The sequence below is a fragment of the Canis lupus genome, chromosome 1 (genome assembly GCF_011100685.1).
Source record: "Canis lupus familiaris isolate Mischka breed German Shepherd chromosome 1, alternate assembly UU_Cfam_GSD_1.0, whole genome shotgun sequence".
Lineage (NCBI taxonomy): Eukaryota > Metazoa > Chordata > Mammalia > Carnivora > Canidae > Canis > Canis lupus.
This window is the reverse complement of record NC_049222.1, coordinates 32,890,370-32,906,823: the sequence shown is the minus strand read 5'-3', so window position 1 is coordinate 32,906,823 and position 16,454 is coordinate 32,890,370.

Below are 16,454 nucleotides of genomic sequence, written 5' to 3'. Positions count from 1 at the left end.
CTCTCATGTAGAAAAGGGTGGTGGAACAAGAGAGTCAAACTGATTCAATATGGGAGAGTTTGACCTACCATGTTGGCTTTAAAGATACAAAGGACCACAAGCAAACGAATGTGGCTGGTCTCTAGAAGCTGGAAAAATCAAAGTCTCTTGAAAAGCTCCAAAGAAAAATAGAAAATAATAACACTTTTTTTTTTTTTTTTTTTGCCTAGTGAAATCCATGCCAGACTTCTGGCCTACAGAATAGGAAGATAATAAATTTATGTTGTTTAATCTGCTATTTGTAGTAATTTGTTAGAGTAGCAATAGAAAACCAATACACCAGAAATGGGTGACAGTGACTCATGAGTACAAATTCTAAATTTTGTCTTCTTTGAGGCATTTTGCTCATTACTCAACTGCTTTACTTTTATTGTGACACCATGATGAAAACAATGGTATTCATGCATCCAAGATAGCTTTTAAAAAAACAGCAAAATAGACAAACCAAGGAAAGCTCTGTTATAAACAAAAACAATTATAAACACAATAAGTTGTGTGTATCCACAATTTCCTTGTATTCAAGTAAAAAATGTCAATGAAATGGATAATTTTCTAAATAAATTTATAATTTCACATACTACACAGAGATGTCTCAGTCAATAATTAATAACTTATAAAATGTTTCATAATTATCACTGATGCATTGTATAACTTCTCACAGAACAAATGAATCGATGTTTTATACAGTTGTTCCAGGTCTTAAGAGATAAGAAATTATATAAATCACTATATGAAAACAGTAGATATATAAGCCAGAATAATTAGCATAGAAATAGAAACATGATTTAACAATTATTAGTAATTTTCAAAAGAAGTGTAAGGGTTTTCTATATAAGGGAACTACTAAGATAAATCACTATATTTGTAAGTTAACTAAAAGCATTTTATCCGGGGCAGCCTGGGTGGCTCAGCGGTTTAGCCCCGCCTTCAGCCCAGGGCCTGATCCTGGAGACCTGGGATCAAGACCCCCATCAGGCTCCCTGCTTGGAGCCTGCTTCTCCCTCTGCCTGTGTCTCTGCCTCTCTCTCTCTCTCTCTGTGTCTCTCATGAATAAATAAATTAAATCTTTAAAAAAATTTTAAAAAGCATTTTATCCTCAAGCAATTTGAGTAGTTTTATTTGATCAAGTCAACACAAATTTCTATTAAAAATTTTTGAAAAAAATTAACAAAGACATTTCCTTTTAAAAATAAATTTGCTTTCAGGGCACCTGGGTGGTTTAGTCAGTTAAGCATCTGTCTTTGGCTCAGGTCAGAATCCTAGGGTCCTAGGCTCTCTGCTCATTGGGGAGCCTGTTTCTCCCCCTCCTACTGCCTTGTCCCCCTGCTTGTGCTCTCTCACACACTCTCTCTGTCAAATAATAAATAAATAAATAAAATCTTAAAAAAATAATAAAATCTTCAAAAAAAATCTCTGTCAAATAATAAATAAATAAAATATTTCAGCAAAGGAAATTGTAGCAAGTGATGAACTACCAGTAGAGTATCTATTAAATTGGCAATCCCAACTGGATATCTGTTATTATATTATTTTAAGATTATTTTGGAAATTATATTTCATTCATTTAGATTGAAACAGAAATAAGAGATCTAGAGTGGAAGAAGATTAAAAGCCCGTTATTTTATGTAATATGTGTACTAAAAAAAAAAAAAAATCCCAAAGAAATAAATTAAAATTTTTTCCATGTAAGAAAATTCTCAAAATTCACTAGTTTCACTGAGGTAGAAAATAAGGTTGTTAATATTCCGAAACTAACAACAAATACAATAACAAAACAATAAAAACTTTTGTGGCCTTTGGGAAAAGAAATATGCATTTTTTAATAAATACAAAAGAAAAAATAAGTAGAAAGATATATCATGATTCTATCTAAAAAGCTAAAATACTGTGATATTCAATAATTGAATTCATAGATTAATTCAATCCTAATTATTAGCCTATTGAGGCTCCCTTGGTACTCAGTAATATGATTTTTTAAAAATTTTTATTTATTTATTTATTCATGAGAGACACATGCAGAGAGAGAGAGAGAGAGAGGTAGAGACACAGGCAGGAGGGGGAAGCAGGCTCCACAGGGAGCCAGATGTGGGACTCAGATCCTGCTACTCCAGGATCATGCCTTGGGCCAAAGGCAGGCGCTAAACCGCTGAGCCACCCAGGGATCCCAATAATATGATTCTTAACAGGTTTTTGAATTTCCTTTTTTTTTTTTTTTTTTTAGATTGTATTTATTTATTCGAGAGACAGCACAAGAAAGAGAAAGGACAATCAGGGGAAAGGGCAGAGGGAGAAAGAGAAGCAGACTCCCCGCTGAGCAGGGAGCCTGAAGTGGGGCCTGATCCCAAGACCCTGAAATCAAGATCTGAGCCATAGGCAGATGCTTAACTAAGCTACCTAGGCATCCCTGATTCTTAACATTTAATTGTTATTCTTGATAGAAGCAACAGAGAGAGATAGTGAAAAATAACGATATATTTTAACAGAATATTATAAGATATATCTCATTTGCATCCTCACTATACTGAAGGATATAATTCAGGGCACTCTTCCCATTTTGATTAGAAAACTCAACTATTAAGCTTTCTAACAGCTGGATGTTTGGCAAGCTACATGTTATGGACTAAATGTTGGAATCCCTCCAAAATTAATATGTTGACACTAACCTTCACTGTGATGGTATTTGTAGGTGGACCCTCTGAGAGATAGTTAAGTGTAGATGAAGTCTTGAGGGCGGAGCCCTCAGGTTGGGAGTAGTGCCCTTAATATAAGAAGAGAACTAGACATGAGAGCTCTCTGTCTCTCCAAGCACACACAAGGAAAGTCCGTATGAGTATACAGTGAGAAGTATACAAGTCAGGACATAGCCTGTCACTAGGCACTAAATCTGTCAATACCTGGGTCTTAGCCTTTCTAGTCTCCAGGACCGTGAGAAATAAAATTTCTGTTGTTTAAGGTACTCATTCTCTGGTATTTTGTTGCAGAAAGCTGGGCTGTCTAAGACACTATAGTTTGTAAAATTTCTCAGAACCTCATTTGAAAGCTATGTTCCTAGCCTCTGTAGGTCAGCTCTTTTAGTTACAATGTTTAACCAGTGTGTCTAAATTTTCTTAAATGATAGAATATAGGAAGCATAGGACCTCTGCAGGACACTTCCTACAGATACCAGGACTCTTCTCATCTTTTCATTATGTTTCATTTTGGATGCTTGATTGCTCTACCATGAGGGCCTCTTAGGTCATTTTGATAGATCATAGGATTGTAGCTGTGCAAAGCATCAAGAGAAGAATGGAAGAATGCTTTGCCGTCTCAAAAGAGCACATTCACCTAAAGCAGTATGAGCAGCCCAGGTTTCCCAAGTAGGAGAGACCCAAAGTTCCTGAGTTAGTGAGAATTAGGAGAGTAAATAGCTTCTCCTTAACATCTCTTAAATTATGAGACAACATCATGGACCATGATCCAGACCCCAAATCTACTAGAAATCATATTTGCATTTTAGCCAGATCTCTCTAATGGGAGGGTGCAAACAACTCAGCAAGTTTAAACTAATAAAATGTTCCTGCTTTCAATAATAATTACATCATAACTGAAACTCATTTAAAACTAAAAAAAAAAAAAATCATAGTAAATGATTTAAAGTAAACATTAACAAAGGTTTGTTTGTAGAGGTTTTCATGTCGAGAACATTCTTTCAGCCAGGGTGGCAAACTAGCACCCTCAGGCCAAATCTACTCCACTTGTTTTTGTAAATAAAGATTTATTGGAATACAACCTCACAAATTGTGCTATGTACTGTTGTCTATGGCAGCTTTAATGCTGCAACAAAGGAGTTACTCAATTGCTACGGGGACCACATGGCTGGCAACACCAAAAATACATGCTATTAGACCCTTTGTAGAAAAAAAGAAAAGCACGCTGATTCCTGATCTAAATAATATCTGATATTGAATTCAATGATTTTTAGAGGAGATGATATAACAGCATCCATATATTTATTTAGAATAAAATACAATGGAGCAGATGAACACTCCATATGTTTGTCAAATTGTATTTGTTAAAACAATCTTATGTTTCTACTGTTTTTGGTAAAAAGCAGAGTTGTCATTAAACATGCAGCATGGAAATACCGTATCGACAGCCTGTTGCCATTTTGTTAATGTATTTCAGACATATATTAGGCGACAAAATAACTTTACATAATTATCTCTTATTTCATTTTTAAATTGTTTGGAAAGAAAAATTCTTTAATGTTCAAGCAATCTTCAAATACCAAAAATATTGATGTTTAAAAACCCCAAATCTTTTAAATTTCCTTAAAATTTTAAATAAGATGAATGAAGCCAAATGTTGGTATAAAAAAGAATACTGTTGGGTGCATAGATGAGACTGAGTTTCAATAAAACATTTATAAGGCAGAGATAGTTCTAGAAGATTTTAGTTGAAACATCCAAAATAGTGAGTTATCATTATGTATTTAATGTTCTTTTAGTTTATTGCTTGTAATGGTTTGCAGAAAAATAAGTTTTTTTATTTCTTAGTTCATCTGTTTCTACTAAAGTCCTATTTGTATGATTATGATACCCCAACTGGTTACTGTGGAAATTATAATGATATTAGAAACTGATTATGACTTCCGAGTGAGACAAGCTGCAGGACTAGGCTAAATATATAAGCAATGAAAAGAATGTGTTTTCATGTGAAGTCTTGAGTATTATTAAAAAAAAAAAAACAAAGGAAAGAGAAACAAGGAAATGGGAAGATACAAATAAAAATAATAAGCAATTATATTCTGCCTACCAAAGTTCCCCTGCAGTTTCAATCAGCGCTCTGCTTCTGCTTTCTGTTCTCAATAATTGTGCTAGTTCTGGTAAATATAACCAGCATGATCCGAAACAGCTGTGACTGCTGTCCTGTGATTAATTAATTAATTCATACTCTTTTTTAGTTTACTACTTTATGTATTTTTTAAGCACTCTACATTAGCATTTACTTCTGATCTAGTCTTGCAATAGATGAGAAGTCCCATTTCTTAACACTCCAAAGAGGAGGGTCTATACACTTTGTTACACTTGCATGATCTTAGGGAGGTCTCTAAAACTCATTCTACTCTCTGTGAAATGGGCATACAAATATCATCCACTCCATGAGTCCTGGGAGATTGTATGAGATAGCATATGTGTATAAGGTGGTTATGACAGGGTCACCTGGGCAGCTCAGTGCTTGAGCGTTTGCCTTCTGCTCAGGTTGTGATCCGGAGTCTTGGAATCGAGTCCCCGCCATCAGGCTCCGTGCAAGGAGCCTGTTTCTCCCTCTGCCTATGTCTCTGCCTCTCTCTCTGTGTTTCTCCTGAATAAATAAATTAAAAATCTTAAAAAAAATACTAAAGTGGTTAGGGCAGTGTACAGCGTGTGAGCAGTGCTCAGCAAATGTTAGCTATTATCGTAGTGGACTTGGAAGCTGCCTGATTATTCAATGAGCAACCACAAAAGCATTTGGGTAACTTCTTGCCTAGATTATTTATAGAAGTAGGAACAACTGTTCACTCACAAGTTGTTGCTTAAAAGTACCATCGACTATTATGTTCTTTTAATCCCCCCTTTTCTCTACATGGTTGATGCTGAGTTGCTATTGGCTATTGGCAGAAATAAAATCCCTATTGGAAGAGAGTTGCTTGCCACAAACACCAGAATCCTCAAGGTGGGCCCCTGTTGTGGCAGTGGTAAGGCCAGATCTTCAAAGAAATCAGATTTAGCGGGTGGCCTGGAGAGGAGTTGAGACAAGAACTGGCCCTCAGTTGATGGCAGGTACAAAGAAACCTCCCTGTCATAAATGGGTGAGTCAAGACCTTGTGTTATATGGATCTTCCATTGAAAGGAGCCATTGGAATTAAGTCTCCTAAAGATAATCTCACCTTATTTGAACACCCAAGTTTTATGAATCCCAGCAAATGTGAGGTACACGGGTGAAATATTCCTAACTAAAACTGATTTGCCTTCAATTTGCTCACCTATGAATGAGCTACAAGCATGACCCTGGATTAGTATGGCAGCTTTAGAGGTTGCTAACCACAGACCCATGCAGCTATCCGCTCTCTTCTAAATACAAAATCTAGCTAAGCCACCTCCATACTCGAAACCTGTTGGTGTTTTTCACATGCAACATAAAAAGCTCAATTTATAAGGCTGAATCATCATAGCATCCATACAAGGTTATATTCATCCTTGGCCTTGCCATCCTCCTAGCCTCATTTCTCACGCCTCCCTTGAACCTCCCGTTCTAAAAGGCTTTTCCTCTAAGAATCCTGTAGCATGGAACAGGGAGCCAAAGTTATCTGATATGTCCCCAGTTATATCAGATTTATTTTCGTTTCAAGGCAGACAGTTGGTCTCCTTATTAAGTTACATTCAATAAACATTTATTCTATAAATGCATTTCCGTTTTCTTATTATTCCCATAGTCAGGCAGTATTTTCTAAAGATTTGTCTAAATCTTTCTTTAAAAATTCAAATGCTTTTCCTGCAACCTTAAGGAAATGTAGAATTAAATCAAGAGACATTGCACATGTCCCTCATACATTGAGAATTGCTGCAGAGCAAGAATTTATTTTTCTTTCTTTTTTTCTTTTCTGAAACAGTCATAGCATCAATCATGGAAATTTGCATATTAGTAAGTGTTTAATAAGTTTTTTAATAGTAAGGGTAGATGTAGACTCCCTTTGGTAGACTGATATAAGAAAGCCTTTACTGCCCTCTATTAAAATGGGCAGTAATCATCACTTTGTAAGAAGCAAGCAAAAACTACAAAGTATTTGAAAGAGTATTCACATATATTTCTGTGTGTCAAAACAAGACTCCTAAAAACAAGTATAGAAAGCTTAATAAATATTTCAATTTATACTCTTAAGAGTTTGGGCATCCTTGAGCTATTATGTCTCAATAGAGCAATAGTAAAAAGGGCATCTGCTGCTCACATAGGATACATATAACAGCTTTCCTACAACTATGATGCAAGTTCCTACATAATTGGATTTTTGGATGAGGTGACAATTACTTCCAAGTTTTCTGTCAGTTATTCTCTAAAGTGTTATTCAAAACACTGTGTATAATAACTGGTACAATCATGCCAACCAATCAGAGTACACATGTACCCATTTAGAACAGACACCGCTCATAAACAACCAGCACAGCAATGTGGATTGAATCAGCCCTGCCTATGCTGGAATTCTCATTAGAGGGAGAAACCAGTTACTTTTAGAGCACTAGGGCATGGCTTCAAAAAATACCTTTTTAAACATCAAGGGAAAAAAATCAACCCTAGACTTTCTTTTTTTAAATTATCTTGTTTCTTCGAGCATGATAATCTGTGAAAAACCATTCTCAACTGGGGAGATTATAAGACAAAGTTGAAATGAGACTGGAAAAGTAGTTGGACATGCTCCTTTTTGAGCCCGTAAAATTTTAATAGTGTATGTAAAAATAGTGCATGTAAAATGTTTAATGCTGCTGGCCTTCTAAGGAATATGATCATTTGGCTAGTAAACTTCTATTTAAAAAAAATAATGCCTTCTTTGGGAAAATATAGGCTCATTCTCTCGATTCTGTGAGGTTCCTCTTATATGCCCACCTGTTTCTGTAAGTTGAAATAACGCATGAGATTTCCATGCACTTTCAAAAATACATAGTAAATACTCTAAAAATTCTATTAGTGCTATTATTGTTGTTTTTTGTGTTTTTGTTATTGACACCAGAGTGTCAGGGACAGGGTGAGCTCAAGAGGGGGTCACACAGGAAGGGAATGGCATTTCAGGAGCTAATCATTCCCTTTCTGCCCTAGGTACTTCCAGCCCTTGCCCCTCCCCCATGACAGCCCGCATCTGGGTAATAATTTACACTCCTGGTGTTGCCCTTTCTTCTCTTCTCTATGCGCTAATATGTATCCATCTCTTTTTCAAGACTCTGCTCATGACTGAGAAGAAAATCATTTGAAGTTCTTTTAAAGGACAATGATGATTTGCAGTGTTCCTATTTCCTTTTCCCCCAGATGTGATGGGATTTTCAGGAGCATCTCATGAAGTCATATTGGGAACCTTATTTCAAAGAAACCCTGACAATCTTAGGTCTGGTGGCAAGGTATAAAAAAAGGCAGATATTCAGACATCCACTCCCCCTCATGTTTCAGAAGGCCTACTTAAGCCTTTGTTTTTTTGTAAAGAGGAAACAGACTTATAGCTTATTATATATTCTTATGCATAAGATACTTACTCAATTATAGCTCCTATTAATGGGGACACGAAACTTTGGGTCAGGGACAGGTCAGTTTCTTTTGAATCTTTCCATTGTGCTTTCATAGGAGGTTTCTAAGAATAACTGAAGATTATAATCTATGGAAACAGCTCTACACAATTTAGTTGAACATTTCCAGTTTTATTCATAAAGTTTTTTTTTCTTTTTTTGGTTCAGAATAGCAACTGTAAGGTTGGACCCATTAAGTTTATTTTATCACTTTTAATGCAAAGATTATTACTGTAATTTACATTTCTTAGTAAGAGCCAAAAGCTTCCTGCTGTGGCTTTTTCCACCAATGTGCTACAAATTAACAACCTAGCTACATTAAAGCAAATGAAAAAAAAAGAAGTTAATTCTTTTCCATATAAGGAAAATTATCTGTACATGAGACTATATAATTCTCTCAATAAGATTTCCAGAAATAAGAAAACAAAAATTTTGTATAAGCTACATTAATATTTTAGTCTCATGTGATACGGTAGCAAAAATCTTAAGAAAATTTAATAAAATCAAAATTGATGAAGCATTACATTTGAAGCTGAGAACCATGCTAAAGTCATAAGAAAAAGAAAAGTGCATCAACAATATTTTTGAGAATCACTGAGGCCTTGATCACGTGGAATTACTGAAATCAGTATGAATTTTCTTCCTTATTTCCCATTGTTATAAAAGCATCAGCTTTTGGTCAACAGCTAGTCTGAAGGTTTAAGGAGTTCCAATAAGGAAATAGTACATCTGGAAATTAGGCTAAGATGTCATTACACAAAGTATACATGTGAAATAATGAACACTTTCTATGCCTTATATCTATCTTGTTGGGTTTCCCTAAGTGACCCTTCTGCCAACACCACTCGTAGACTTTACCATGATGCTGGAAAAATAACTTTAAGAGGCTATCAACATTGACCAGTTTCCCAATGATCTTCATTTACTTCAGATACTGTTTATACCCATCAACTTTTTTCTTATAGCTTCACTATTTGTCTAAAGTCAGTGCACACCGTCCCACAAATTTCACTTTCATCTTCATCCTTTTGAAGCCAAAGTCACTTAGATAATTTTAGGACATAAGATATGAGGCAGTCAATAAGTTGACTAGTGACTAGTGACATAAATGAGAGAATGTGCAGTGATTGAAAAAATATAATGTTCCCACCAACAGTGTAAGAGGGTTCCCTTTTCTCCACATCCTCTCCAACATTTGTTGTTTCCTGTCTTGTTAATTTTCCCGATTCTCACTGGTGTGAGGTGGTATCTCATTGTGGTTTTGATGTGTATTTCCCTGATGGTCAGTGATGCAGAGCATTTTCTCATGTGCATGTTAGCCATATCTGTCTTCCTCTGTGAGATTTCTCTTCATGTCTTTTGCCCATTTCATGATTGGATTGATTGTTTCTTTGGTGTTGAGTTTAATAAGTTCTTTATAGATCTTGGAAACTAGCCCTTTATCTGATAGGTCATTTGCAAATATCTTCTCCCATTCTGTAGGTTGTCTTTTAGTTTTGTTGACTGTATCCTTTGCTGTGCAAAAGCTTCTTATCTTGATGAAGTCCCAATAGGTCATTTTTGCTTTTGTTTCTTTTGCCTTCGTGGATGTATCTTGCAAGAGGTTACTGTAGTTGAGGTCAAAAAGGGTGTTGCCTGTGTACTCCTATAGGATTTTGATGGAATCTTGTCTCACATTTAGATCTTTCATCCATTTTGAGTTTATCTTTATGTATGGTGAAAGAGAGTGGTCTAGTTTCATTCTTCTGCATGTGGATGTCCAATTTTCCCAGCACCATTTATTGAAGAGACTTTCTTCCAATGGATAGTCTTTCCTCCTTTATCGAATATTAGTTGACCATAAAGTTGAGGGTCCACTTCTGGGTTCTCTATTCTGTTCCATTGATCTATGTGCCTGTTTTAGTGCCAGACCCACACTGTCTTGATGACCACAGCTTGGTAGTACAACCTGAAATCTGACATTTTGATGCCCCCAGCTATGGTTTTCTTTTTTAAAATTCCCCTGGCTATTCGGGGTCTTTTCTGATTCCACACAAATCTTAAAATAATTTGTTCTAACTCTCTGAAGAAAGTCCATGGTATTTTGATAGGGATTGCGTTAAACGTGTAAATTGCCCTGGGTAACATTGATATTTTCACAATATTAATTCTGCCAATCCATGAGCATGGAATATTTTTCATCTCTTTGTGTCTTCCTCAATTTCTTTCAGAAGTGTTCTATAGTTTTTAGGGTATAGGTCCTTTACCTCTTTGGTTAGTTTTATTCCTAGGTATCTTATGCTTTTGGGTGCGATTGTAAATGGGATTGACTCCTTAATTTCTCTTTCTTCAGTCTCATTGCTAGTGTATAGAAATGCCACTGATTTCTGGGCATTGATTTTGTATCCTGCCACGCTACCAAATTGCTGTATGAGTTCTAGCAATCTTGGGGTGGAGACTTTTGGTTTTTCTATGTAGAGTATCATGTCATCGGCGAAAGAGGGAGAGTTTGACTTCTTCTTCGCCAATTTGAAATGGTGCAGCCACTCTGGAAAACTGTGTGGAGGTTCCTCAAAGAGTTAAAAATAGCCCTGCCCTATGACCCAGCAATTGCACTGTTGGGGATTTACCCCAAAGATTCAGATGCAATGAAACGCCAGGACACCTGCACCCCGATGTTTAGAGCAGCAATGTCCACAATAGCCAAATGTGGAAGGAGCCTCAGTGTCCATCGAAATATGAGTGGAGAAAGAAGATGTGGTTTATGTATACAATGGAATATTACTCAGCCATTAGAAATGACAAATACCCACCATTTGCTTCAACGTGGATGGAACTGGAGGGTATTATGCTGAGTGAAATAAGTCAATCGGAGAAGGACAAACATTATTTGTTCTCATTCATTTGGGGAATATAAATAATAGTGAAAGGGAATATAAGGGAAGGGAGAAGAAATGTGTGGGAAATATCAGAAAGGGAGACAGAACATAAAGACTCCTAACTCTGGGAAACAAACTCGGGGTGGCGGAAGGGGAGGAGGTGGGGGGTGGGGTGAATGGGTGACGGGCTGAGGGGGGCACTTGACGGGATGAGCACTGGGTGTTATTCTGTATGTTGGCAAATTGAACACCAATAAAAAATAAGTTTATTATTTAAAAAAGAGAGAAGTTGCAATTAATTTAAAAAAAGAAAAAATATAATGTAACTAATATTTGAACGACTTTTATCTTCAAATATTCTCTAAGAGTCATTTGTTAGGAAACCATACTTTTAATTCTTCTGTTTTTAAAAAAATTGTAGGAACATAATATTTAAAGTTGGATATAAATTCACAGATATTCAGGTGCTCTACATAGATAAATAGGCTATCCAAAAAATATAAGATATATTGCCTCCAGATAGAGATCAACAATTATTTTTAGAGTGCCTACTGTTGTTCAGGTACTAAGCTAGGCCTTGGGGAATAAAGACAAAATATATCTTCCCCTTAAGGATTTCAGTTACCCTCATGAGAAACCATTTTAGTGCATTCATATTCCTTTTATATAAAGAGATATTAATTACATATTTGTAGGACGTGCTTTAAGAATATCTGTATTGTGATTACAGTTGACCCTTGAACAGCAACAGGATTGAACTGCATGGGTCTACTTACATGAAGATTTTTTGAAAAATCTAGTACAATACTGTAAATGTATTGTCTTTGTGATTTTCTTTTTTTTTTTTTAACTTTTTTTTTTTTAATTTTTATTTATTTATGATAGTCACAGAGAGAGAGAGGCGCAGAGACACAGGCAGAGAGAGAAGCAGGCTCCATGCAGGGAGACATAAAGGACTGGATCCTGGGACTCCAGGATTATGCCCTGGGCCGAAGGCAGATGCTCAACCGCTGAGCCACTCAGGTGTCCCACTCTTTGTGATTTTCTTAATAGCATTTTCTTTTCTCTAGCTTATTTTATTTCAAGGATACAGCATATAATATATATGACATGTAAAATATGTGTTAAACAACTGTTCAATTATGAGGCTTTTGGTCCACAGTAGAGTGTTAGTAGTTCTATTTGGGGGGAATCAAAAGTTATATATGGTTTTCTGACTGTGCAGGGGGTCAGTGTGCTTAACTCCCACATTGTTCAAGGGTCAACTATACTATTTATAAAAACAGATCAGAGTGTAAAATCTCAAACAACATAGAAGTGTGTAAAACAAAGAGTAAAACGACCCAATTTCCTATAGTCTTTCCCTTGGACTTTCTTAAGGTAAGTATGGGTAATTTTTCCCTCTATGTATCCCTCTTCTTAAGACTATGGAGTCAAATTATATAAACTTGCTAAAATTTCCTAGTATTTTGTTGTACAGATAAATCACAGTGCATTTAACCTATATTATTTAAACTTTGTATATGTAATTCAATATACTTAAATAAAAACACATAGAAAAAGTCAACAAAATTAATTAAATTAACTGATTGAAAGTTACTAGGGCCAGTTAAATTTATAATTAAATTAAAAACCATCAACTGCACACATTATATACTTGATATTTATTATATACATACTACATAATATACCTCATAAATATCATAGTACATTAATTAAGTGTAATTTATTTTATTATTTTTTTAAGTAGGCTCCTTGCTTAGCATAGAGCCCAATGTGGGACTGACTCACAACCCTGAGATCAAGACCTGAGCTGAAATCAAGAGTTGGATGCTTAACTGACTAAACACCCAGACATCCCCTAAGTTAAATGTAATTTAAACATGAGAAAAACTATTCTTCTAAAATAGATTTTGGAGAATAATGTAGAAATTGGAGAAGCATTTATGTAGAGAAAATAAAGCATAGGAACATGATGTCTAATTCTTTACTGATCATAACTGATCATAAAAAAAAGAATATATGCCAAAATGATTGGGGATATATCATTATATATATATATATATATATATATATACACATATATCATACCTGGGGAATGATTTTTAAAGAATATATTATTAAATTCTCTTCAGCAACTTTAAAAGCTTTATTTTATGTCTTTTATTATATTTATTCCCAGCAGTTTGTGTATGTGTGTGTGAATCCACCAGCTCATTCTAAAATTCATATGGGGATGCAAAGTACCTACATTATTTGAGGTGATCTGAATAAGAGTAAAGCTTAGGAATCAAATTGCCCAGCTATTAGTAATTATTATAAAGTTTCAGTAATTAAGCCATTGTACTATTGCACACAGCAAATTGACCTATAGAAGGGATTACATAATCTGGAAAAAAACACTCATATATGGACATATAATTTATTTATATAGGGCCAGTGGAATTCAGAGAGCATAAGGATGGACTTTTCAATGAATAATGCTGGGTCAGTTAGAAAGCCACATAGGAAAAAAACACCAAACTTGACATTTCACACATTTACAAGAATCAATTCAAGGTGGAGTCATAGCCTCTCATGAAAATAAAACAATGAAGTTTCTAGAAGAAACATAGAAAAATATCTTCCTAACCTTGAAGTAGGCAATGATTAGTATCTAGGGCACACAAACACACAGTAACGGCTGATCAATTAGATCTCATAATTTAACTTAGTACTTTTGTTCATCAAAGCAAATCCTTGAAAGAGTGAGAGGCAAGCAAGACTGACAGGGAATATTTGCAATACTATAGCAAAAAAAACCCAAAAGTCTTCTATCCAAAAGTCAGCAATACACAAACAATATAAAAGTAGGGAACCATTTTTAAAGTTAGCAAAGGACCTGAACAGGTGCTTATCAGCAGAGGATATATTTATGGCTGATAAACATGTAAAAGTTTTCATCATTATTAGTCATCTGAGAAATGCGAATTTAAACCACTATATGCTATTAATATGTAATCACAATACTGGCTAAATTTATAATTGCAAGTGTGGTTAAAGATGTTGCGCAATCTGGAACTCTGATACATGGATGGTGGGAATGCTCGTTGGTATACCACTTTAGAAAACTATTTGGTAGTAGTTCCTAAAGCTAAACAAATGCCTGCTTTATGATCTTGGAATTAGAATCCTCGGGAGAAGGACAACTTGGGGGGCTCAGCAGTTAAGCGCCTGCCTTTCACCCAAGGAGTGATCCTGGAGTTCCTGGGATCTAGTCCCACATCGGGCTCCCTGTGTCAAGCCTGCTTCTCTCTCTGCCTATGTCTCTGCCTCTCTCTGTGTGGTCTCTCAGGAATAAATAAATAAAACCTTAAAAAAAAAAAAAGCCTAGGGAGAAACAGAGAAAAAGTATTGAATGTGTACAAAAACAAAATGACTACGTACAGATATATTCCTAGTTATTATTTCTAATAGCCCAAACTAAAATAATAAATAAATAAATGAATAATAAATAAATATCTCACAATATAAGATAAATATATAAGTTGTGGTATATTGATGCACTGAAATACAGGTATTTCCTGCTTTTGAAAGTGGGGGAACATTTCACTGCTTCACTTTTCTGAAAGATGTACAACGGACCTGTTTTCAGTAACTTGAAGAAATCTGAAGAGGATTTTCACTTTTATGAGAAAAGGTGGAAAGTGAAAATAGCTTTTAGTGTTTTATAGCAGGTTGCAGAGTATAAGTCCACACTGAACAGGGAGATCCGCCCCACCCAGCTCCTTTGTCCTGGAGCTATGCTCAGCATCTCAGTATCAGAGTGCCATAGCTTTGCACTGTGTCTGTGAGCCTCTGTACTTTATCTAGATCTACTCTGTGCATCTGTTAACCGATCAGAAAAGCTTAAGAGAGGAGGCTTTTGGGGAGAGGAAGGTAGTCAGCGATAGCTTAAAATTTTTTCCGTATTAAATTAATGGTAATTGCTTCTTTGCTTTATGCCATTTCAGCTTACAGATTTTCATAGGATCACTTTACTTGTGGATAGCAGGAGAATCCTGTGTTAGACAGCAGTACAAATTAAAAAAAGTAATTCTATTTACAACACGGATTCATCTAAGAGACACAATTTTGAATGAAAGCAGCTAGACGTGAAATAATACAAATTGTGTGATTCCAGTCATATGAGTTTAAAAGCAGGCAAAACCAATATATGGTAATAGATAACAGAATATTGGTTACTTTTGGGAATTGGGGGTGGGGCTTCTGGGGTTTTGGAAGCTATTTACTATATTGTAAATTCCAGGTGCCAATCAGATGTGTACTTTACTCAATTTAAGTTATTCATTATTATGAACATTTTAAACAAGGCAATGCTTACTCTTCTAAGGGATGAATTTCTTGACTTTTACTCTTAATCTTTAAACAATGTACAATTAAGGTATCAGTTTATATCCAAACTATGTATACAATTTTGTACAGAATTGACCTAGAAACATAAGCAAAGGGAGATTTCACTACTTATTGTTGAATTTGTACCATTTCAGGATGGACGTAGAGTTGTTTTTTTTTTTTAATCAGGAAAATAGATTTCTTTGATTCTTTATATGTCTCAAATGAACCTCGAGGATCCTCTGAAAATTTGATATATACGTAGTGATAATAATGTTGTTACTAACCAATTTAATTCATACTGTGATGAATCCTTGTTAAGAGTAATGGAGAAAGGGATGCCTGGGTGGCTCGGGGGTTGAGCGTCTGCCTTCAGTTCAGGGCATGATCCTGGAGTCCCGGGATCGAATTCCACATTGGGCTCCTTGCAGGGAGCCTGCTTCTCCCTCTGCCTGTGTCTCTGCCTCTCTCTCTCACTCATGAATAAATACATAAAATATTAAAAAAAAGAGAGAGAGAATAGAACTGAGCCTTTGTTACTCATGGCATAACACTCTACTAGCCAAACACACACAGGTGCATGCACTCATATACATGTCCAGGATCCAGCCCTACGAACCCACCTTAATAAATAACATTTACAAGAAAGAAAGAAAGAAAGAAAGAAAGAAAGAAAGAAAGAAGAAGGAAGGAAGGAAGGAAGGAAGGAAGGAAGGAAGGAAGGAAGGAAGGAAGGAAGGAAGGAAGGAAGGAAGGAAGAAAAGTTAGTTGGCCTATTGCACTTTCCTCAGAAATCATCAGTCTTGCAAACAGGATATTATTACAACATTTATGGCAATTTACATTAAGATTTCAAAAGATGTGATTGCATGGAAAACAGCTCCAGATATTAACT